The sequence below is a fragment of the Mustela putorius genome, unplaced genomic scaffold (genome assembly GCF_011764305.1).
Source record: "Mustela putorius furo isolate JIRA1106 unplaced genomic scaffold, ASM1176430v1.1 tig00000281_pilon_pilon_pilon, whole genome shotgun sequence".
Taxonomy (NCBI): domain Eukaryota; kingdom Metazoa; phylum Chordata; class Mammalia; order Carnivora; family Mustelidae; genus Mustela; species Mustela putorius.
This window is the reverse complement of record NW_025421343.1, coordinates 26,350,474-26,374,737: the sequence shown is the minus strand read 5'-3', so window position 1 is coordinate 26,374,737 and position 24,264 is coordinate 26,350,474. Positions and strand designations below refer to the sequence as shown.

General features: G+C 37.6%; 1 long non-coding RNA gene across 1 annotated transcript in view; it reads left to right on the top strand.

Annotated features, from left to right (window-relative positions):
• The first annotated feature begins 2,035 nt into the window (after positions 1 to 2,035).
• LOC123391800 overlaps positions 2,036 to 24,264 on the top strand; it is a 76,572-nt gene continuing 54,343 nt past the window's right edge. The window contains exon 1 of the long non-coding RNA XR_006606530.1: positions 2,036 to 2,114. This is a non-coding gene — a long non-coding RNA (uncharacterized LOC123391800). The remainder of the gene's footprint in view (positions 2,115 to 24,264) is intronic.

Sequence of the window (24,264 nt, the reverse complement as noted above, 5' to 3'; positions counted from 1 at the left end):
CTGGACCACGGCCTTTACTGATGAAAGCCAGCATACCTAGTAATAATGTCTCGCCAATGGATAGGAAAGAAGGTCATAAATAGAAGCAGTGTCAAAGCATCATCACAAATTGGTTTCAAGATCAACAAACGGGGAAATAAACAGAGAGAAATGGAAAGCTTTCATTTGTCTTCATCCCTGCTACTAAGCTGATAGAGGATAATCAAATAACTTTTAGTTATTTTCTTCAGATTACAAATACCATTTTTATTTGTCTGGGTCTATGTTTGTAAGGAAAGCTGTGTCTACATTGGAGTGAGAGATTTGAGTGAAGATTTGTCTGTATAGATGTTTTATGCATGTAAGGAGAATTTGTGGGATGATAAAAAGTAGTAATAGTAGTATTTCTGCTCATTTTTTTTGTTATTACCAAAGTGCCACCATAACATTTTGAATTATATTTTAATGTTAGAGATGCTGATTTATTTTCTAATTATTAACATCTTACAGAAAAAGTCAGGGATGGAATGACCTCATAAAACACTCTTATGGTATATTTTTCAGTGAGTTATGTTATAAATTGCTCCACAATTGACACAAATATATTTTCACATTAGTATAACAAGTCTAAAGCTTCTGTTCGTTGGTTTTTGAATTATCACAGCCATTAAATAATGAAATTGAATTTATTCCCTAAAGATCTCTAACTCAAAGCATTTTCTATGATTTTAATGGAGAAACAAAGGTGAACCAAGAACAACTTTAGAATAAGATGGGGGGAACTGCAGATCCCAGGTCAGTCTCATCTGTGCCCATTTCTGAATTCCATTTTATTATTCAGCTACAGTGAATCTGGCATTTATTGATCTGACACGGATGCCCGAGGCATGAATCTGTGAGTGAATGAGGGTCATTTGTTAACTGTTCATGGTATGTGTATTTAGGGAAGTTATAGTTTGACATTTTGCTTAGGCTTTGAGTGTGTATCTTCTTCTGTCAGACACAAAATACAAAAAAGCCTTTGGTTTAGTTGGAGACAAAGAGCACTAGTTTAAGAACAGGTTGTAAATTGGAAGGAATATAGAATTCCAACTTAGGCTGGAAGACACTTAAGAGCTGTGTGACTTTAGGTAGTTAAACACTCTGAAATTCAATGTCCTATAGTCTTCACAGCATGCTGTGAAGGTTAAGGAGGCCAGGTATATACAGCTTTTATGGCACCATAAACCTGATGCGTGCTCTACCTGCTTTTTCTCTGTCCTGGTACTACAGCTTACAACCTACAGTCTGCACCCAAGGCTTTAGAAAATTTTGCTTCCTAATGATTCTGTTCTTTTTTTTTTTTTTTTTTTAAGATTTATTTATTTATTTGTCAGAGAGAGTGTGCATGCACAAGCAGGGAAGTGGCAGGCAGAGGGAGGAGCAGGCCTCTTGCTGAGTTTGTGTATATTGTAGTTTGAATTTCCTGTGAGAGAATCAGGCAGAGATGTCACATAGAGTCTGGCTATGTGGGTATATGAAATGCATAAAGCTGGTCTGAGGGCACATTCTTTTTTTTTTTTTTTTAAAGATTGTATTTATTTATTTGACAGAGAGAAATCACAAGTAGACAGAGAGGCAGGCAGAGAGAGAGAGAGGAAAGCAGGCTCCCTGCTGAGCAGAGAGCCCCATGCGGGACTCGATCCCAGGACCCTGAGATCATGACCTGAGCCAAAGGCAGCGGCTTAACCCATTGAGCCACCCAGGCGCCCCTGAGAGCACATTCTTGATGAGGACGTATTCCTCTATTCCTTATCGGCTTCTAGTCCTCTAGAGGTCCAGTGGAAGTCCAGTGGACTTCCATTTTTATGAGGAAACAATGTTAGAAGGGCACATCCAGCTCTCTCTTTACTCATTTCTTCAACTAGTTGGAATGGAGAAACGGGGGCCCAGAAACTTAGGCCCCAGCCTCTTCCTTCTCCTCTTAGTCTTTATTCTCTCTCTCATTTTCTCTATCTCTCTCTTTGTCCTTTTGACATTGGTTCATGCACACTAGACTTATCACTACTTCTGTTTTTTCATTAAGTAATTCATAAGGGCAGATCTCTTGCATAGTGTGGATGCCTGGAATCTTTCACTCTTCTACCTGGAAATGGGTGAGTAAATGTATTCAAGATGAGAAAACATAGAGGGCCCAATTTAACTCAGAGCCAAGTTGCCTGAGTACTCCAGATTTACTAGCAACACCACTGGGACTTCGCTCTTTAACTAACTTCTGGAGATATTTCATATTTTTCTCCCACACCTCAAAGGGAAAAGTTGTGATTTTACCTTCCGAATCCCAGACAAGGCACGGATGTGGAAGTCGTCAGTGTAAATATGAGATGGAAGAAGTTGTGTGAATAAAACTGCTCAAAGAGTACTTCAGGAACTGAGATGAAGAGAGGCAGAAGTTGAGAGTATTTGCCTTTAGAAAGTAGGCATAGCCTGCAAAAGTGAGGAGGAGGAGGGCCGGAGAAGTATGAGAGTAGAGAATGAGAACCAGTCCTCTGGTGTAACAACCAATTTAATACACATATTCTTTAAAAACAAACAGAAAAACTAACAATAACAGCATGTCATGCCAAAAATGTGTCTATTGTTACAACACCTGATACCTCATTATGCCAACACACATTCAAAGATAAAGTCCCAGGCAGAGAGGAGGGCCAAAGTTATTTTAAGAGGTTAGTTAGTACTGTTGGATTTGGAGTAGGGAAAAGTGGTTGTCAGAACATCCTGTTCCTTTAATAGGCCCACCACAGCTGGCATGGGAGACCCTGTGGACTGATCAAAGTCTCCAGACCTACATAGGGATAGTACCAAGTTTGCCGGGATGTCAGGTACTGAGTTGGCACTCACTGTTTCATTGGACAAGTGTGACAAAGACAGATGATTATGGAAATGCAAATTATAATCATATAAAAGAGCCAGAAAAAACTATCAAGAAATAGCAATGACAGTGACAAAAATGGGTTGATTTTTAGAGCTGATGCAAGGGAATAGGTTATGAAGTCCTGTTAAATTACTCTTAAGCTATATGTTAACAAAATCCTTCAACATATTGTTTGACTAAAGCCAGATTGCTGGAGACACTGAATCAGGATAGCCAAATATATACTCAGAGGCAAGGTGATGTGGAAGTATCTCTTCAGAAGGCACACCTCATTCACTGTAGGAAATAAGTAAATTTTCAAGTGCTTTATTGGGAGACAGAAAAGAATAGTGGAAAATAAAACTGTCAGTTTAATAGTGGTATCTCTGAGAAGTAGAAAGAAGGCAATAAGCTCCCACATGTGGACTTTCTCTTCCCATATGGAATCAGCAAACCTCTCCATTTATCCAGGCTACTCCTTTTTGTGTGTGTATCCTGGGAAATTCAGAAGAGTCTGAAAAACTTTAAGTTTCCACAGACAACTTGCTTTCTCATGCATATGGAAGACATAAAACTTGCTGAATATTAAAAATATAGTAGCCACTTGCGGCACCTGGGTGGCTCAGTGGGTTAAAGCCTCTGCCTTCGGCTCAGGTCATGATCTCAGGGTCCTGGGATAGACCCCCACATTGGGCTCTCTGCTCAGGGGGGAGCCTGCTTCCTCCTCTCTCTCTCTCTGCCTACTTGTGATCTTTGTCTGTCAAATAAACAAATAAAAATCTTTAAAAAAAATATAGTAGCCACTCAAAACAAATATCATTAATAGGAGTATGATTGGGTGGCTGGGTGGTTTAGTTGACTAAACCTTTGACTCTTGGTTTTGGTCCAGTTCACGATCTCAGGGTCATGAGACTGAGCCCCGACTCAGGCTTGACACTCACAGTGGAGTCTGCTTGAAATTTTTTCTCCCTCTCCTTCTGCCTCCCACTCATGCTTTCTCTAAATAAAATTTTTTTAAAAAAGGTTTTTTTTAAAGATTTTATTTGAGAGAGAAAGAGCTCACACACGAGTATGATGGGGGGAGGGGGTGGTGCGAGGAGGGGCAGAAGGAGGGTGAGAAGCAGGCTCCTCCCTCAGCCCGGAGCTCAACTTGGGGCTTTATCCCAGGACCCTGAGATCATAACCTGAGCTGAAGGCAGATGCCCAACTGACTGAGCCACCCAGGCTCCCATAAATAAAATATTAAAAAAAAGGATATGATTATTTTATAGCTTATTCTAGCCACTACACCTTATATGCATCATTCAGATTAATTTAAACCAATCCTTTGAATTAAAAGATATGATTTCCCACATGGCAGATGAAGAAACAGATCTAGACAGTTGAGTAACTTGCCAGAGGTTTTATATATCAAAAGAAGTAGAGTAATAACTTCATCTGACTTCAAAGTCATGGTCTTAAACTTTATTACTTTATATCTCGTGCAAATTCCTGCTTAGTTAACACTAACAATGTGACAAAGTTAAAATAGTGGATAATTGAACCCTGAGAAATAGAATGGTGTGGATAAAGACAGGGGAAGAGTAACAGAGCTCCTATCCTGCAAGTTTAATAACCTTCGGGTATTAGGAGTTTCTCTCCTCCAAACTATCAAGCACACACTTAACACTTAAACCTTGTTAATGCAGACCAAACAGATCAAAAACCTCACAGGAGATCTGTAGGTAACAAGGAAGAGACAATAAAAACAAGTGCAACAAATAAACATATTAGCTGAAGAAGAGGCAAGGTCAGGTGGGTTATTCTGTCTCATGTGTAAAGTCCTGTATTTAGGATTATTCATGTTGGAGAATAAGATTATGGCTCACTGAGTTTTCACTTACTGAGAGACTGACAGCGTCAGAATTGGGGAGTAGCAATGTAGCATCTGGCAAAGTATGTTTGAAAGTGTGTGCTTACTAAGGGTATGAGTGATTGGTATAAATAGTGAATATCTAACCACTTTATATTGATAGCTGTAGGCCGCAAATGGCAAACCAGTTAACATAGCTGAGACCACTGTGTTGCCAGATTTTGGAAGCTAAAGAAGATACCCCCCACCCCCAACAAAGAGACATTATTTGTCCTCCAGGGGTTTGTTAAGCATGATGGAGGCAGGCAGCCAGTAACTTCTCAGCTTCTTCATTTCAGGAGCAGGTAATGAATTTTAATTAGTGAGGAAGACAGCTTTCCACTAAGGAGAAGAAAGCAAAGAAAACAGGAACATCATGTGCATGGAGGATATGTTAAAGCACATAACAGTCCTTATTAATACTGAATTAATGGGCAACATTCTTTGCCCTCTGCTCTTCTGTAACATAAAAATAAAAACAAGAACTGGAAAAAAAATGTGCTACAGAATGTGGGAAAAAGAAAAGAGAGTGTTGCTAAGTTTGATGAACAGTTTTTCCTAGATCATGGGGTCTTTAAGACATTGAGTATCACTCTTAATCAATAGTAACTGAGGGTGGCACATTCTCCACAATGTTTGCTCTGCCTACTGAACATGCTGACAGTCCTTTCTGTACTAGAGAATGAATGGGATGGTTCTATGTGAGACAGGAGATTCCCCCCCCGCCCCTCCCCCCCACCCAACACAGCCAGGTACTTCAGTTAAGCCCCAAAGCCCTTACCTGGCTATCTGTGAGGCTTTGGAGAGAGTAGAAGATATAAAGTGAGACATGGCTTGATTCATTGTTATCTGAGGTTTCTCCCCTGATTTAGAGTCCATGTGTGCAAGTACACAGGCATTTGTGTACATGAATATATGGGAGAGGAATATTGATTATGGTATTGTTGGATCAGAAGTTAGTTTTGACTTGGTTTTTTAAGGATCTCTCAAACAATGGATCATCAAATACTGCCTTTAGTCACTGTTAAGATGTATTGATGCTGGGTCCGTGATATTGTTTGAGGACCCTTGACATTCCAAGCAAATGCTACTTTTGCTAATGGGACTTTCATCTAGTGAACAGACTATGCCCATAAATTATTTGAAGACCTCAGCTTGCTTGAAGTTACAACCAAGTATATGCAGCTTTACTTTAGCACAGTGATAGAAATTCACATGCAATGCTATGTTTGAATTTGGAGGGTGATTGTTTTTCAGTGGTACATTTGAACAGATTAGTAGGTTTCTTTTGTAGTTATGGCTGGCACTGTGAGGATCTGAGCACTTTAAATGAGAATCTTGAATATTCTCAGTTAAACCCCTAAGGAGAGATGCACATTCATTTTCTTTTCAGGAAATCCTGACAAAATAGGACATGGTATGCTATAGCATGTCACTGCTGTTAACTTGTTATAACCCCTCAATCACAGTGAAGTTCTTTCCTGACTGGAGAAGTTAAACTCAAAGTGCCTCAGGAATCCATAGGAGACAGGTGACTCTTATTTCCCCCTTTTAGTATTCCACAAACTTCTGTGCACTGTCTAAAGAGAAGAGAATTGGTAAGTTTTTTCTCATATGGAATAGGGAACTTCTGTTGCATCCCCCTCTGCTGGATTTTATCAGTGAGATAAGAGGTGATGATAAACGTCTTTTGGTTTCATGCTTATCTGACAATTCTTCATGACCTCTTCAATTTCTCAAGCCTATTTGGTTAAGGAACGAAGCCTGCTCTTAGAAACCAGGAGCTTGGCTTTTTAATAACCTAAAACAGTAGGTAGTATTTTTCGGGTTACAGCTCAAAGTCCAATGGTGAGTCAAGAGGGCCTCCCTAATAGGTCAGGAATTCATTCAAAAACACAAGTGTTTTCTTGAGTTATTATATAAAAATAATGTACAGTTCCATTTGGTCTGTTTGAGGTTAAGACCAAGGGTTACCTGCTTTGGATACTGCAAGTTGGGACACACAAACTAATATTAGTTCATCTATTAATCGAATATGATGAGATGATCAGATGTAATTCTATTTCATTACACAATGAAAATGCTCTTATTATACATTTATGCCTACCTATAATTGGAATTCTTCTGATTTTCTATGAATTACCAGTGTTTCCTTGATTTCCATAGGCTGTTAGCTATGTGTGATTTCCATAAAGTACTAGTTTTGCCTTAGTGTGGTAAATATAGTTAATCATTTTTTTAAACATTTATTATGTTCTGTTAGTCACCATGCAGTACCTCATTAGTTTTTTTTTTTCAGTGTAACAGTATTCATTGTTTTTGCACCAAACCCAGTGCTCCATGCAATCCATGCCCTCTCCAATACCCACCACCTGGTTCCCCCAACCTCCCACCCCCCCGCCCCTTCAAAACCCTCAGATTGTTTTTCAGAGTCCATAGTCTCTCATGGTTCACCTCTTCTTCCAATTTCCCCCAACTCCCTTCTCCTGTCCATCTCCCCTTGTCCTCCATGATATTTGTTATTTGCTCCACAAATAAGTGAGACCATATGATAATTGACTCTCTCTGCTTGACTTATTTCACTCGGCATAATCTCTTCCAGTTCCGTCCATGTTGCTACAAAAGTTGGGTATTCATCCTTTATGATGGAGGCATAATACTCCATAGTGTATATGGACCATATCTTCCTTATCCATTTGTCCGTTGAAGGGCATCTTGGTTCTTTCCACAGTTTGGCAACCATGGCCATTGCTGCTATAAACATTGGGGTACAGATGGCCCTTCTTTTCACTACATCTGTATCTTTGGGGTAAATACCCAGTAGTGCAATTGGAGAGTTATAGGGAAGTTCTATTTTTAATTTCTTGAGGAATCTCCACACTGCTTTCCAAAGTGGCTGCACCAACTTGCATTCCCACCAACAGTGTAAGAGGGTTCCCCTTTCTCCACATCCTCTCCAACACATGTTTCCTATCTTGCTAATTTTGGCCATTCTAACCGGTGTAAGGTGATATCTCAATGTGTGTGTTTTTTTTTTAAGGTTTTATTTATTTATTTGACAGTCAGAGATCACAAGTAGGCAGAGAGGCAGGCAGAGAGAGAGAGAGAGGAGGAAGCAGGCTCTCCGCGGAGCAGACAGCCTAATGCGGGGCTCGATCCCAGGACCCTAGGATCATGACCTGAGCCGAAGGCAGAGGCTTTAACCCACTGAGCCACCCAGGTGCCCCTCTCAATGTGGTTTTAATTTGAATCTCCCTGATGGCTAGTGATGATGAACATTTTTTCATGTGTCTGATAGCTATTTGTATGTCTTCATTGGAGAAGTGTCTGTTCATACCTTCTGCCCATTTTTTATATGATTGTCTGTTTTGTGTGTGTTGAGTTTGTGGAGTTCTTTATCGATCCTGGATATCAACCTTTTGTCTGTACTGTCATTTGCAAATATCTTCTCCCATTCCATGGGTTGCCTCTTTGTTTTGTTGACTGTTTCCTTTGCTGTGCAGAAGCTTTTGATCTTGATGACGTCCCAAAAGTTCATCTTCACTTTTGTTTCCTTTACCTTTGGAGACATATCTTGAAAGAAGTGATTATGAATGAAAAGGGAGAGATCACAACTAATACCAAGGGAGTATAAACAATCATCAGAAGTTATTATCAACAGTTATATGCCAATAAGATAAGCAACCTAGATGAAATGGATGCATTCCTGGAAAACTATAAACTCCCAAAATTAAACCAGGAAGAAATTGACAACCTGAATAGACCAATATCTAGTAACGAAATTGAAGCAGTGATCAATAACCTCCAAAAAAACAAGAGCCCAGAACCTGATGGATTCCCTGGAGAATTCTACCAAACTTTCAAGGAAGAAATAACACCTGTTCTCCTGAAGCTGTTTCAAAAAATTGAAGCAGAAGGAAAACTTCCAGACTCTTTTTATGAAGCCAGCATTACCCTGATCCCCAAACCAGGCAAAGACCCTATCAAAAAGGAGAATTTCAGACCAATATCACTGGTTGTTGGGTCCGTTATCAAAGGAATGAGACTGAGATAAAGTTATGCAAAGCCTTATTCTATGCCAAGCATTAGAAGTTAGGCTGACCGGCCAGGGAAATGAGGCTGAGAAAAAGTGAAAGTTGTGTAAAGCTTTATTCTATGCCAAGCATTAGAAGTCAGACTGACCGGCCAGGGCCGCCTCCAAAGAGAGTGACGCCCCTTGGTCTTACAGGCTAGTTTTTATAGGGCACAATCGCAGACATCTGCATATGTGGCTTTGGCTGATTGGATGTCTCCTACCTGTGTGTTTTAGTAATGGTTACCTGGAACCAATACTAGTAACTGTTGAGGCATTTATTAAACAACAAAATGGCCTTGTTTTAAGTGTGTGTTTTAGTAACAGTTACCTTGTTTTATGTGTTGTGTTTTAGTAACAGTTACCTGGAACGGAGAGCAGTAACTTTTCTAGACAACAAAATGTCTACCTAGGCAACATGGAGTCACTATGGCTAAGCAGGCCCAGGCAGGCCCTAGGGGGTTAACATGTTTTAACATGGAATCGACCCCAACATCTGGCTCCCCATCGGGGAATTGAACCCCGGTCTCCCGCGTGACAGGCGGTATTATTTCTTCTTTGAATGTTTGGTAGAATTCCCCAGGGAATCCATCAGGTCCTGGGCTCTTGTTTTTTTGGGAGGTTTTTGATCACTGCTCAATTTTGTTACTAGATATTGGTCTATTCAGGTTGTCAGTTTCTTCCTGGTTCAATTTTGGGAGTTTATATTTTTCCAGGAATGCATCCATTTCATCTAGGTTGCTTAGCTTATTAGCATATAACTGTTGATAATAACTTCTGATGATTGTATCTACTACCAGTATTTTATGAAATAATAGGATATTAAATATTCTTCCAATTCTGCTTCTACTGAAAACATCAATGTTGTGTACCTATGACTGTATACTATTAAGATAATGTGAAATATTAGTAGGCAGTGTTTTGGTTGAATTGTGTACCCCAAAATACATTTTAAAATCCTAACCCCCAGTACTTTGACCTTTGGATATAGGATCTTTGTAGATGTAATCAAATTCGGATGAGGTCATATAGGATTAGGGTGAGCTCTAATCTAATATGACTGGTGTCCTTATAAGAACAAAAGAAAAAAGACAGGTAGACACATTCAGATAATGCCACGTGGTGACAGAAGCAGAGATTGAAGTGAATGCCAAGAATTGTAGACACTGGTCAGAAATTTTAAAAAGGCAAGGAAGGGGCACCTGGGTGGCTCAGTGGGTTAAGCCGCTGCCTTCGGGTCGGGTCATGATCTCAGGGTCCTGGGATCGAGTCCCACATTGGGCTCTCTGCTCAGCAGGGAGCCTGCTTCTCTCTCTCTCTCTGCCTGCCTCTCCGTCTACTTGTGATTTCTCTCTGTCAAATAAATAAATAAAAATCTTAAAAAAAAAAAAAAAAGGCAAGGAAGGATCATCTTCTAAAGCTTTCAGAGAAACCATAGCACTGCCAATTCCTTTATTCCAGAAAATTAGCCTCCAAATTTATGAAAACAAATTGCTGTTATTTTAACCCACTCAGTTTATAATAATTTGTCATGACAGCTCTAAGAAATGAATACAGAGATTACCTAACTTCTTTACCCAACCAAATTCTCCATGTGTTAAATGGGACTAGTAGAATAGTTCTGAGCAATTTTAAGCTAATATTTATGATGCATTTGGAATATATATATGACTGCCACAAAATTAGAGCTGTAAATTTAAGGTAGGTGAATTAAACTTATGCCATAATTTTTCTTTCTGGGATAATAATTTTTTAATCCAGGTAATGGCAAACTATAGCTGATAGACCAAATCCAGACTGCCAATATAAATAAATATTGCTTTTATAAATAAAGCAGGTTTATTTTTTTTAATAGAGTCACTTTTGTTTAGTATTATCTATGACTGTTTTTGTGCTATAATGGTAGAGTTATAATTGCCACAAAGGCTGTATTGCTGACAAAGCCTAAAATGTTTACTCTAGGTTTTAAGGCAAAGTTTTCCAACTCTTGCTATAGACCATCACATCTGTTATATATGTTCTTTTTCTTGTTCTATTTTGAATAATTGAATGATTTATATATGTTGCTAGCCTCAGGTTTCCTACAACCTTTTCTTCTTTTTTTCTTCTAGAATTTGAGTACTATTCCAACTTAAATTAGGAATGAATAGGGCAGATGGAATGTTGGGTCACTTATCCCACAAAGTTCATAATAATTAAGAGTTGAAGGACATTAATTGAGATGCTTAATAGAACTGATGACTAAAATGAGGACTAAAATAATACACTTTTATTGTCTTCACATTTGCTAATGGGATTTTATATAATAATTACTCATGAGAGTTTTGTGAGCTTCTAACTAGAAACCATATTTTTCTATTGAGAATCACTTTTCTTTAAAGAAATTTTTCAAGCTATTGATTCCCATATCTAATACTGCTGAATGAATTAAACAATGCAGTAAAGTAAAAGTAATGACTCCAAACTCAAGGATAAATTTATAAAATAAAAATTACTAGCTCTTAAAGTGAAAGCATGGGTGATAAAATCATTAGGTGAGGAGATTTATCTGGGCCATTGTTGCAGTGTTTGATATGCATGTTCTCAGTAGGGGAACAAGATTCTTATTTTCAGAAAGCCAAGAGTCCACTCCTCTGCAATTTTCAGGGAGTTGCTGATCTTTATGTTGCAGATATGTTGCAGACTTTTAGGTTCTCACCACAGACCATTCTTTCTAACCCTGAAGAAAGTGAAATTTGGACTTTGAGGAGGGCCTGTTTCTAAACATTCATAGAATTTGTTCTCTATTTTGAGATCTATGCATGAAAGGAAGGGCAATGATATGTAGTTGCTTTCTACCACATGTTTGTTCAACTCTGTGTGAAGCTAAATTATTTTGTAATGGCCAGTTTGGCTCCTTGAAAGCACCTGATATGAAAGCACAATAAAGACACCAGATTATGGTGTAAAGGACAGAATATTTTATTAAGTAGTAGGGGTAAGAGATCTCAACCAATGCTAGACCACCTCAGATCAGATGACTATGAACATTGAATTATGTGGAGGTTTCCTGGGATTTCTACTTACTCGTATATGATCTCTAGCATTCTGAGCCCTAATGAAACCTCAAGGCCTTCCGGAAAATTATTCAAACTATTTGTGAGGCATGAAAACCAGACCTAATTAGTAATACACCTTATCTGTGAGTCTATACACAGCCATCAACTGAGAAATTTTAACCCACTGCTCAAAGGGTTTTATCCAAATTGGATAAACGTAAGGATCATTTATTCAACAAACACTTATTAAAGACATCAATTAGGAGACACTGTGCTAACTTATCTTCTAGTGAAGAGAAAGAGAGAGTAAACAAAATAAATAACTTAATAACTATTTTAGAAGGTGATAAGTCCCATGGAAATGAAGGATGCTCTTGGATTGCTAGAGCAGGGTGGAGAGTTTGCATTTAAATAGAATAATCAGGGAAGGCTTTTTGTTGAAAGAAACTGCTAAAGATTTGAAGGACAGTTAATCAAACATCATGGGGGGGCATCTGTGTGTTGGCTCTGTCTCTAAACTAAGTGTTGGCTCTGTCTCTAGCTTAAATGAGTCATTAATAAAAACTGTAGCAATTTGTTTCCATTGAAGGGGAAACTCTCATAGAATGGGGAAGCCCACAATGAGCTTCTATTAGGATTTTTCATGGCAAGCATTAACAATCAAAACATGTTGACAGCTTTTAGTCAAAGGTTTTATTTATTTATTTATTTATTTTGGTTACTGTTTTTGTTATTAGAGCTGAGTACTTTAGCCAGTGTCTCCCGTTCTGTAGATGGCCCCTCCCCCCACAATTACATATTTATAGGATGACGATAAACATACAATCTAACTAAAAATATGTGGTTTGATTGCTTTGCTAATGAAGCTTCAAGTCTTCTAAACTCAACAAAACACAATACAGATGGAGGTAAAGTATTACTTTTATGATGGATTCAATTTTATTTTGAGTGTGTAGTAAAATAAGAGAGCTATATAGGCTAAACCTCAGAACTGTACAGACAATGCATCTGCCAGAGGCATCTGTGGATCAAAACAGGCCTTCCCGACATGGAAATGTTTCATAAAATACACACTTCCTAAGAAAGAAGGCAGACTTGAGATGAACATTCCTAGATGATTTTGCCCCCAAATTGACAATTCAGGTACGTAACTCCATCTCCCCAAGACCAAAAAACAGAGGAATGGAAAAGGGGCAAATGCATCTTAATAATTGAGCTCCCTTCACATGGAAGGAGATTATTTTAGGACAAGTGGTTAAGGAATTGCCCTAACATGCTCCTACTTAGAAGCTACGGAAATGCCACTTAAAAGTGTTATACATCCATACCTTGTCACTTTCAATCATATGATGGGCATGCCATCTAATAATATGTCAGCTACACATGTAGATGAAAACTTGCAGATTCAGTTAAATGGGTATATGTTGTCTTGTAATTACCAAATATCGGATGATTGACAGGATTTTTTCATTTCATGGTTGATGCTGGGTGCTGGATGAACACAGTAGGGTAGAGTTAGAAGTTCTTAAAAGAGGTACAGAATGTGAAGGACACTTTGCAGCCACTAATAAAGCAAGAGGAAACGTGTTCAGGGAAATGTATCTCATCTTTAAAAAGAAAAAGTTATGTGAGGAGACAGTAGAGAAGATGAATACTGGTGTAGGTCCCTGAGGATATGATAGTTAAGAATAGGCCAGTTAATGTATATGGAGAAATACTTTTGGAAATAAAATGATTCTGGGTTGAGCTGTGGAATAAAACAAGAAGTGGAATAATATTGCTATCCAAGAATACATTTTAAATGTGCTGTTGTGACACAAAAACTTCAGTAAACTTTATATCATTTTATTGCTTTCATTAAGCTCTCCTAAGTCAACAGATTTAATATACAGGTTCAATAAAGTTTATTGAAAGAGTATACATGTCCTGGGAAGATAAGTTTATTTTATTTTCTTAGAAGACTTTATTTATTCATTTGAGGTGGGAGAGAGCACAAAGGGAGAAGCAGGTTTCCTGCTGAACAGGGAGCAGGGTGTGCGACTTGATCCCAGGACCCTGTGATCATGACCTGAGCCAAAGGCAGACGCTTAACCAACTGAGCCACCCAGGTGCCCCATGGGGGAGGCTAAGTTTAAATGATAAATACTGGGACGCCTAGGTGACTCAGTTGGTTAAGAAGCTGCCTTCGGCTCAGGTCATGATCCCCAGCGTCCTGAGATCAAGTTCCACCTCGGGCTCCTTGCTCAGCAGGGAGCCTGCTTCTCCATATGCCTGTGCTTGCTCTCTCTCTCTCTCTCTGACAAATAAATAAATAAAATCTTTAAAAAAAATGATAAATACTTATAAACCTTGAAAAATAGAAAAGAGAATATTTAAAGGCATAAAGGATAGCTAATGTTTGATGTTAATGTTAATGTATGATGAATATATTCTTTTAAGGTTCACAGGTAAAATATTTAGTGTATAGTAAAGCCTTGTGAATTGGCTGAAATTATAGGACATTGTATGTGGTATATTTTTGGTAAAAAGAAAAAAGAGAACAATGCAAAATATCAAGTAGTTAGATATATGCATAAGGAGGTCTATAAATTCAAAACAAGTGAGGATGAGACAGAGTTACCTGATAAAACTAAATTTAGGACTAAGGATAAGGAAATATGAGTAAGAGGATAAAAGTGTCACAGTGAACTTGAAAAACAATGATACCTCTCTAGAGTTACATTAGGCAAGAATGTTTGATGGTTCAGTTTAATAAATTAGTAATAGTAGCCAACAAGAAACTTAGGTAAGAGTGAGTTGCCAGGAAAGAGTATAAGGCAATGAAGGCATTTTGTGTAGTGTATTACAAGATTTTAAAGCCTGGGCCAAATTTGCTAAGTTTACTCACATAAGCATAATAATCTCCTTCCCACTAAAATTCACATTTGAGAATTTCATAGAACTTTGAAAATACCAATCGTCTTAGTTCTTTAGATCTACTTCTTCACCTCTTCTCCTTTCCTCCTCCTCAATCCTCCCCCCTTCCCTCTTGCTCTACTCTTCTTCCCTCTTTTATTTTTTTATTTTTGATGAATTCCTGTGTTCCATCTTTTCAAGAGTTCTAGTTAGAGAAGAAAAGTGCTATAAAAAGGCCTGGATAACTCAAGAGCTATCAGAAGATAAAAAGATTCGAGATGACCATAAGAACATATTTACATTTATGATTTCCTTCTCTTGAAATTTTTAGGTTAGAATCAAATTATGCATTTAAAGGACGGGTTAAAAACTCACATAGCTCTCATCTCCTACTTAATTCTTCTCTCAAAAGCAAAACCATATGATTCTGAGAAAGGAAAAGTTGGTTACTATCATTTTCTTGTGTTGTAGGAGTTCATGTATTCTGGATGGATAGAGAGATAGGAATCCAATATATTCTAAATCTTTTGTTGAATATTTGTATTGCAAATATCCCCTCAAAATATACATTGTTTTGTTTTTAAAATTTTAATTGTGTGTTTTGTTTTGACAAACAGGAATTAATTTTGATAAAATCCATTTTTAAAATTTTGAATATGGTTAATGCTTTTTGCACCTTGTTTAAAAACATCTTGCCTAGGCTAAGGGGTTTGAAGATGGTCTCCTATGCTTTCTTTTCATTATTTTTAATTTTTTAAATTTATATCTACATTTAATATGAGAATTACTTTTTGGTCTATGTTCTAGAGAAGAGGTCCAAATTCTTTTTCCATAAATAATTTTCCATAATCAATTGTTCTAGTATCATTTATTGAAAAAGGAATATTATCTCTCTACTGTGTTTTAATGAACACATTGTTATAAATTCAATGATATTTAGATCTATTTATATAATCTGTTTTCTATTTGCCCATCCTTGTGCTAATATAACACTTCTCTTATTATTGTAGCTTTAAAAAGATTTGACATCAGTTATTGGAAGTCTTTTAACTTTGTTCTTTGCCTTCAAGATTCCTCTGGATTTTCTTGGCCTTTTGCATCTTTGTATAAATTTTTAAATCATCTTGTCAATTCAGTTGTATTGGTTGACAATAAATAATCATCATTTTTATAATACTAATTTTTCCAATACTTGACACATGTATCCCCCAATTTATTTAAGTCTTAATTTCTTACAGAAATGCTTTCCAGCTATTCCTATAGAGGTCATGCACTTCTTTTAGTAGTATTATTATTAAGTGTTAAATATTTTGGTGATACTTTAAATGGATTTTATTTTTAATTTTCCTGATATTTACTTTTATTATATAGAAACGATTTTTTAGGCTTATGCATTTATAATTTGTTGCATTTCTTTTTTTTAAAGATTTTATTTATTTATTTGGCAGAGAGAGATTACAAGTAGGCAGAGAGGTAGGCAGAGAGAAGGGGGGAAGCAGGCTCCCCACTGAACACAGAGCCTGATGCAAAACTCGATCCCAGCACTTTGAGATCATGACCTGAGCCAAAGGCAGAGTCTTAACCTACTGAGCTACCCAGGCACCCCACATTTCTTTCTTTCTTTCTTTTTTTTTTTTTAATAAACATATAATGTATTTTTATCCCCAGGGGTACAGGTCTGTGAATTGCCAGGTTTACACATTTCACAGCACGCATCATAGTACATACCCTCCCGAATGTCCATATCCCCACCACCCTCTCCCATCTCCCCTCCCCCCAGCAACCCTCCCCTCCCCCCAGGAACCCTTTTTTGAGATTGAGTCTTTTATGGTTTGTCTCCCTCCCAATCCCATCTTCTTTCATTTTTTCTTTTCCTAACCCCCAACCCCCCCACATTGCATCTCCTCTTCCTCATATCAGGGAGATCATATGATAGTTGTCTTTCTCTAATTGACTTATTTCGCTAAGCATAATACCCTCTAGTTCCATCCACGTCGTCACAAATGGCAAGATTTCATTTCTTGCATAGTATTCCATTGTATATATATACCACCTCTTTATCCATTCATCTGTTGATGGACATCTAGGTTCTTTCCATAGTTGGCTATTGTGGACATTGCTGCCATAAACATTTGGGTGCACGTGCCCCTTCGGAGCACCATGTTTGTATCTTTAGGATATATACCCAGTAGTGCAATTGCTGGGTCATACGGTAGCTCTATTTTCAATTTTATTGATGAACCTCCAACTGTTTTCCAGAGTGGTTGCAACAGCTTGCATTCCCACCAACAGTGTAGGAGCGTTCCCCTCTCTCCAAATCCTCCCCAGCATCTGTCATTTCTTGACTTGTTAATTTTAGCCATTCTGACTGGTGTGAGGTGGTATCTCATTGTGGTTTTGATTTGTATTTCCCTGATGCCAAGTGATGTGGAGCAATTTTCATGTGTCTCTTGGCCATCTGGATGTCTTCTTTGCAGAAATGTCTCTGCCCATTTCTTGATTGGATTATTTGCTCATTGGGTGTTGAGTTTGCTAAGTTCTTTATAGATTTTGGATACTAGCCCTTTATCTGATATGTCGTTTGCAAATATTTTCTCCCATTCTGTCAGTTGTCTTTTGGTTTTATTAACTGTTTCCTTTGCCATGCAAAATATTTTGATCTTGATGAAATACCAGTAGTTCATTTTTGCCCTTGCTTCCCTTGCCTTTGGCAATGTTCCTAGGAAGACGTTTGAGCAGCTGTGGTCAAAGAGGTTGCTGCCGTATTCTCTTCAAGGATGTTGATGGATTCCTTTCTCACACTGAGGTCCTTCATCCACTTTGAGTCTATTTTCATGTTTGGTGTAAGGAAATGGTCCAATTTCATATTTCTGCATGTGGCCGTCCAATTTTCCCAACATCATTTATTGAAGAGGTTGTCTTTTTTCCTTTGGACATTCTTTCCTGCTTTGTCGAAGATTAGTTGACCATAGAGTTGAGGGTCTATTTCTGGGCTCTCTATTCTGTTCCATTGATCTATGTGTCTGTTTTTGTGCCAGTACCATGCTGTCTTGATGATGACAGCTTTGTAATAGAGCTTGAAGTCCGGAAATTGTGATGCCACCAACTTTGGCTTTCTTTTTCAATATTCCTTTGACTATTCGAGGTCTTTTCTGGTTCCATATAGAATTTTAGGATTATTTGTTCCATTTCTTTGAAAAAAAAAAAAGGATGGTATTTGGTAGGAATTGCATTAAATGTGTAGACTGCTTTAGGTAGCATAGACATTTTCACAATATTTATTCTTTCAATCTGGGAGCTTGGAACATTTTTCCATTTCTTTGTGTCTTCCTCAATTTCTTTCATGAGTACTTTATAGTTTTCTCAGTATAGATTCTTAGCCTCTTTGGTTAGGTTTATTCCTAGGCATCTTATAGTTTTGGGTGCAACTGTAAATGGGATTGACTCCTTAATTTCTCTTTCTACTGTCTTGTTAGTGTAGAGAAATGCAACTGATTTCTGTGCATTGATTTTATGCCCTGACACTTTACTCAATTCCTATACAAGTTCTAGCAGTTTTGGAGTGGAGTCTTTTGGCTTTTCCACATATAGTATCATATCATCTGCAAAGAGTGATAGTTTGACTTCTTCTTTGCTGATTTGGATGTCTTTAATTTCCTTTTGTTGTCTGATTGCTGAGGCTAGGACTTCTAGTACCATGTTGAATAGCAGTGGTGATAATGGACATCCCTGCTGTGTTCCTGACCTTCGCAGAAAAGTTTTCAGTTTTTTTCCATTGAGAATGATATTTGAGGTGGGTTTTTCATAGATGGCTTTGATAATATTGAGGTATGTGCCCTCTATCCCTATACTTTGGAGAGTTTTGATCAGGAAGGGATGCTGTACTTTGTCAAATGCTTTTTCAGCATCTATTGAGAGTATCATATGGTTCTTGTTCTTTCTTTTATTAATGTGTTGTATCACATTGATTGATTTGTGGATGTTGAACCAACCTTGCAGCCCTGTAATAAATCCTACTTGGTCGTGGTGAATAATCCTTTTAATGTACTGTTGAATCCTGTTGGCTAATATTTTGGTGAGAATTTTCGCATCTGTGTTCATCAAGGATATTGGTATGTAGTTCTCTTTTTTGATGGGATCCTTGTCTGGTTTTGGGGTCAAGGTGATGTTAGCCTCATAAAGTGAGTTTGGAAGTTTTCCTTCCATTTCTATTTTTTGGAACAGTTTCAGGAGAATAGGAATTAAATGTTTGGAAGAATTCCCCTGCGAAGCTGTCTGGCCCTGGGCTTTTGTTTGTTTGGAGATTTTTGATGACTCCTTCAATCTCCTTACTGGTTATGTTTTCTATGGTTCATGTTTTCTATTTCTTCCTCGTTCAGTTGTGGTAGTTTATATGTCTCTAGAAATGCATCCTTTCTTCCAGATTATCAAATTTGTTGGCGTAGAGTTGCTCATAGTATGTTCTTAGAATTTTCTGTATTTCTTTGGTGTTGTTAGTTCATTCATGATTTTATTTATTTGGGTCCTTTCTCTTTTCTTTTAGATAAGTCTGGCCAGGGGTTTATCAATCTTACTAATTTTTTCAAAGAACCAGCTCCTAGTTTCGTTGATTTGTTCCATTGTTTTTTTGTTTCTATTTCATTAATTTCTGCTCTGATCTTTATGATTTCTCTTCTCCTGCTAGATTTAGGGTTTCTTTCTTGTTCTTTCTCCAGCTCTTTTAGGTGTAGGGTTAGGTTGTGTACCTGAGACCTTTCTTGTTTCTTGAGAAAGGCTTGTATTGCTATGTATTTTCCCTTCAGGACTGCCTTTGTTGTGTCCCACAGATTTTGAACCATTGTGTTTTCATTATCATTTGTTTCCATGAATTTTTTTCAATTCTTCTTTAATTTCCTGGTTGAACCATTCATTCTTTAGAAGGATGCTGTTTAGTCTCCATGTATTTGTGTTCTTTCCAAATTTCCTCTTGTGATTGAGTCCTAGCTTCAGAGCATTGTGGTCTGAAAATACGCAGGGAATATTCCCAATCTTTTGATACCAGTTGAGACCTGATTTAGGACCGAGGATGTGATCTATTCTGGAGAATGTTCCATGTGCACTAGAGAAGGATGTGTATTCTGTTGCTTTGGGATGAAATGTTCTGAATATATCTGGGATGTCCATCTGGTCCAGTGTGTCATTTAAGGCCTTTATGTCCTTGTTGATCTTTTGCTTGGATGATCTGTCCATTTCAGTGAGAGGAGTGTTCAAGTCTTCTACTATTATTGTATTATTGTTGATGTGTTTCTTTGATTTTGTTATTAATTGGTTTATATAGTTGGCTGCTCCCACGTTAGGGGCATAGATATTTAAAATTGCTAGATCTTCTTGTTGGACAGACCCTTTGAGTACGATATAGTGTCCTTTCTCATCTCTTATTATAGTCTTTGGCTTAAAATCTAATTGATCTGATATAAGGATTGCCACTCCTGCTTTCTTCTGATGTCCATTAGCATGGTAAATTCTTTTTTACCCCCTCACCTTAAATCCTGAGGTGTCTTCGGGTTTAAAATGAGTTTCTTGTAGGCAACATATAGATGGGTTTTGTTTTTTTATCCATTCTGATACCCTGTGTCTTTTGACTGGGGGCATTTAGCCATTAACATTCAGGGTAACTATTGAGAGATATGAATTTAGTGCCATTGTATTGCCTGTAAGGTGACTGTTACTGTATATGGTCTCTGTTCCTTTCCGATCTACTACTTTTAGGCTCTCTCTTTGCTTAGAAGACCCCTTTCAATATTTCCTGTAGAGCTGGTTTGGTGTTTGCAAATTCTTTCAGTTTTTGTTTGTCCTGGAAGCTTTTAATCTTATCCTTCTATTTTCAATGATAGCCTAGCTGGATATAGTATTCTTGGCTGCATGTTTCTCTCGTTTAGTGCTCTGAATATATCATGCCAGCTCTTTCTGGCCTGCCAGGTCTCTGTGGATAAGTCTGCTGCCAATCTTTTTACCATTGTATGTTATAGACTTCTTTTCCCGGGCTGCTTTCAGGATTTTCTCTTTGTCACTAAGACTTGTAAATTTTACTTTTAGGTGACAGGGTGTAGACCTATTCTTATTGATTTTGAGGGGGGTTCTCTGCACCTCCTGGATTTTGATGCTTGTTCCCTTTGCAATATTGGGGAAATTCCCTCCAATAATTCTCTCCAATATACCTTCTTCTCCCCTCTCTCTTTGTTCTTCTTCTGGAATCCCAATTATTTTAATGTTGTTTCATCTTATGGTGTCACTTATCTCTCGAATTCTCCCCTCATGGTCCAGTAGCTCTTTGTCCCTCTTCTGCTCAACTTCTTTATTCTCTTTCATTTGGTCTTCTATATTGCTAATTCGTTCTTTTGCCTCATTTATCCTAGCAATCAGAGCCTCCATTTTTGATTGCACCTCATTAATAGCTTTTTCTATTTCAATTTGGTTAGATTTTCGTTCTTTTATTTCTCCAGAAAGGGCTTTTATGTCTCCCGAGAGGGCTTCTCTAATATCTCCCATGCCTTTTTTGAGACCTGCTACAACCTTGAGAATTGTCAATCTGAAGTCTAGATCTGACATATTACCAATGTCTGTATTGATGAGGTCCCTAGCCTTCAGTACTGCCTCTTGTTCTTTTTTTGTGGTGAATTTTTCTGTCTTGTCATTTTGTCCAGATAAGAGTATATGAAGGAGCAAGTAAAATACTAAAAGGGTGGCAAAGACCCCAGGAAAATATGGTTTAACCAAATCAGAAGAGATCCCAAATTATGAGGGGGGGGGAGAAAGGGGATAGAAAGAGGCTCAGAAAGGAAAAAAAAAATTAAAAAAAGAAAACAAATAAAGAAAAAATAAAAAATATATATATGATAAACTATTTAAAAATGTTAGAAAAAGGCGTAAAAGTTAAAAAAAAGTTTAGCAGAAGAAGAGAGAAAAAAATTGAATAAGAAAAAAAATTAAATTAACTGCAAGACTAAATAATCATGGGGAGAAAGCCATGAGTTCTGTGCTTTGCTTCCTCCTCCTCTTGAATTCCACTGCTCTCCTTGGTATTGAAAGGTGTTCAAAGCTGTTCACCTTGGTAGGTGATCTTGGTCCTGGCTGGATTTCTTGTTGATCTTCTGTGGGAGTGGCCTGTTGTAGTCATTCTCAAGTGTCTTTGCCCCAGGTGGTATTGCACCACCCTTACTGGGGGCTGGGCTGAGTAATCTGCTCAGGTTCGCTTTGGGGAGCTTTTGTTCCCTGAGCGCTTTCCGTAGAGTTCCGGAGGACGGGAATGAAAATGGCGACCTCCTGGTCTCTGGCCTAGAGGAGCCCAGAGCCTCACTCCTCAGTGCGCCCTCAGAGAACAGTGCCCATTTACTCCCATCTCCCTGGCCTCCAGCCGCACTCTGAGCTCACTGAGCCTGTGACCGGTTCAAGGTAACCCCGAGCTGTGAGCTCACTCCTTGGCTCTGTGTCTGTAGCCAGCTTCCCCATTCTAATACCTGCAAGCTCTGCGACACTCACACACCCTCCATCCTTCTGTGACCTTCCAGGACCTGGGGCCACACACCCTGGGTGGGCTTCACCCTGGTTTAGCCTCTGGAGCGATGTCCCTCAGTGGGACAGACTTTTAAGAGTCCCATTTTTGTGCTCTGTTTCTCTGCTGCTTGTTGGGAGCCAGCCCCTCCCCCCGCAGTCTATCTTCCCATCCTTTGGATTCACTTCTCCACCAGTCCTACCTTTCAGAAAGTGGTCAATTTTCTGTTTCTAGAATTGCTGTTCTTCTTCTCTTCAATCTCCTGTTGGATTTGTAGTTGTTTGCAATCTTTAGATAAGCTATCTAGCTGATCTCCTGCTACCTGAAGTAGTCTCAGCCTGCTACTTCTCCGCCATCTTGACTCCTCCCACCTAAACCCATATTCTTAACTGGAAAATATGTACTTTGATTTTTTATTTTTCATGGATCATGATATTAGATATGCCAATATCTAGTAATTTGCCTAACTTAATTTTAAAATATTGACATAAACCTATTTGTAATACCATTTTAATAGCTTCAGAATGTCTGTAGGATCTGTGGTAATGTCCCTCTTTCCTTTGTTTATATGGAAATTTATGTTTTTTCTTTATTTTGTGAGTTTGGATAAAGATTTTTTTAAGTTAGAAGTTTATAAAATGAGCCTTATTCTGGGTAGATTTAAACTATGTCAATGTATAGTTTGGCAGATATAATGCTAGCCATATTTCTACTCCTAACTCACTCACTCAATATTTTGTACAGTGGAAAAATAGTATAGAGATATATCAGGCCCTGTCCACTTACAGTGTACTCTGTATATTTCCAAAATATATAGTAGAAACAATAAAACACCTTGTAGTTCTAAAGACTTATTTCTCTCCTAATCTGTGTCACAGACATTTCCTCACATATGCAGTCTATGGCTGTCCCTTTTATATATATCAGTCTTACCACGACCATTTGGTGATTTGCTTTTTGTATATTTCTTGAGGTATCCACTGAAATAGAATACAGTCTCTAAAGTTTACACAGAAGCCATAACTATCTGGAAAATTCAAGTTTTCTACTAGAAAATAAAAAACTACTATTTTCTACTACTAGAAATTTTTACTACTAGAGAATAGCTCATGATAACCAACTTAAATTATGTAATAAATCTATCTATCTATCTATATTTATAATTTAGATACTTAGGTATTTTTTAGTATAAACAAATTGGTAGTACATTTTTTAAACCTCTAATTATTTATGTAAAATACCAAACAGTGCATTTAAATTAAAGTGATAATTTTTTCTATCTTAAACAACCAAGTAATTTGATATTTTTTATTAGTATTAAAGTAGATTTATAGTACGTAGTCACATACATACTGTCAATCATAAGTTAACATATACTTGAGTAGACACTGTAATGTTAAATTATTAAAAGCTAAAAGTGACTTCAGGGCATAGAGTAGGTAGTGAATAAATATCTGGTATTGAATTATTCTTTGTGGATTGATTAGATAACTTTGCTAATGAGGTAAATACTTAAATTTCTATCTCTATTAAATGTTACCAAACCATTTAGTTTAAACATAAGGTATAATGAAAAAAATCCCTGATAAGAGTAATAATACCTGCAAACTCATGTAGTATAAAATTATTGGAAATAATATGAATAAATAATCTTGCTTCTTATCTCATTATGTGTCTAGGAGATGAATATGGAATAAATAATGTTAATAATTTTGCTTAGGAATAATCTTGTTTCTATCCAGTTATGGAAGGTTATGTGAGTGCATTACATTTTTAGCTCAATTTTCAATCAGGGAGTGATTCATAACACCTGTGGAAGTACAAATGGCTCTCACTAATTTTCATAGCACTCAAAGCTGTGGCAGAATAGCCAATGACTGGGAATGATGTAATATGCATAGTTTTTCAAGAAGTTTGTTCCAAAAGTGAATACAGGTAGAAATGGAAATGAAAGGCCTATAATCA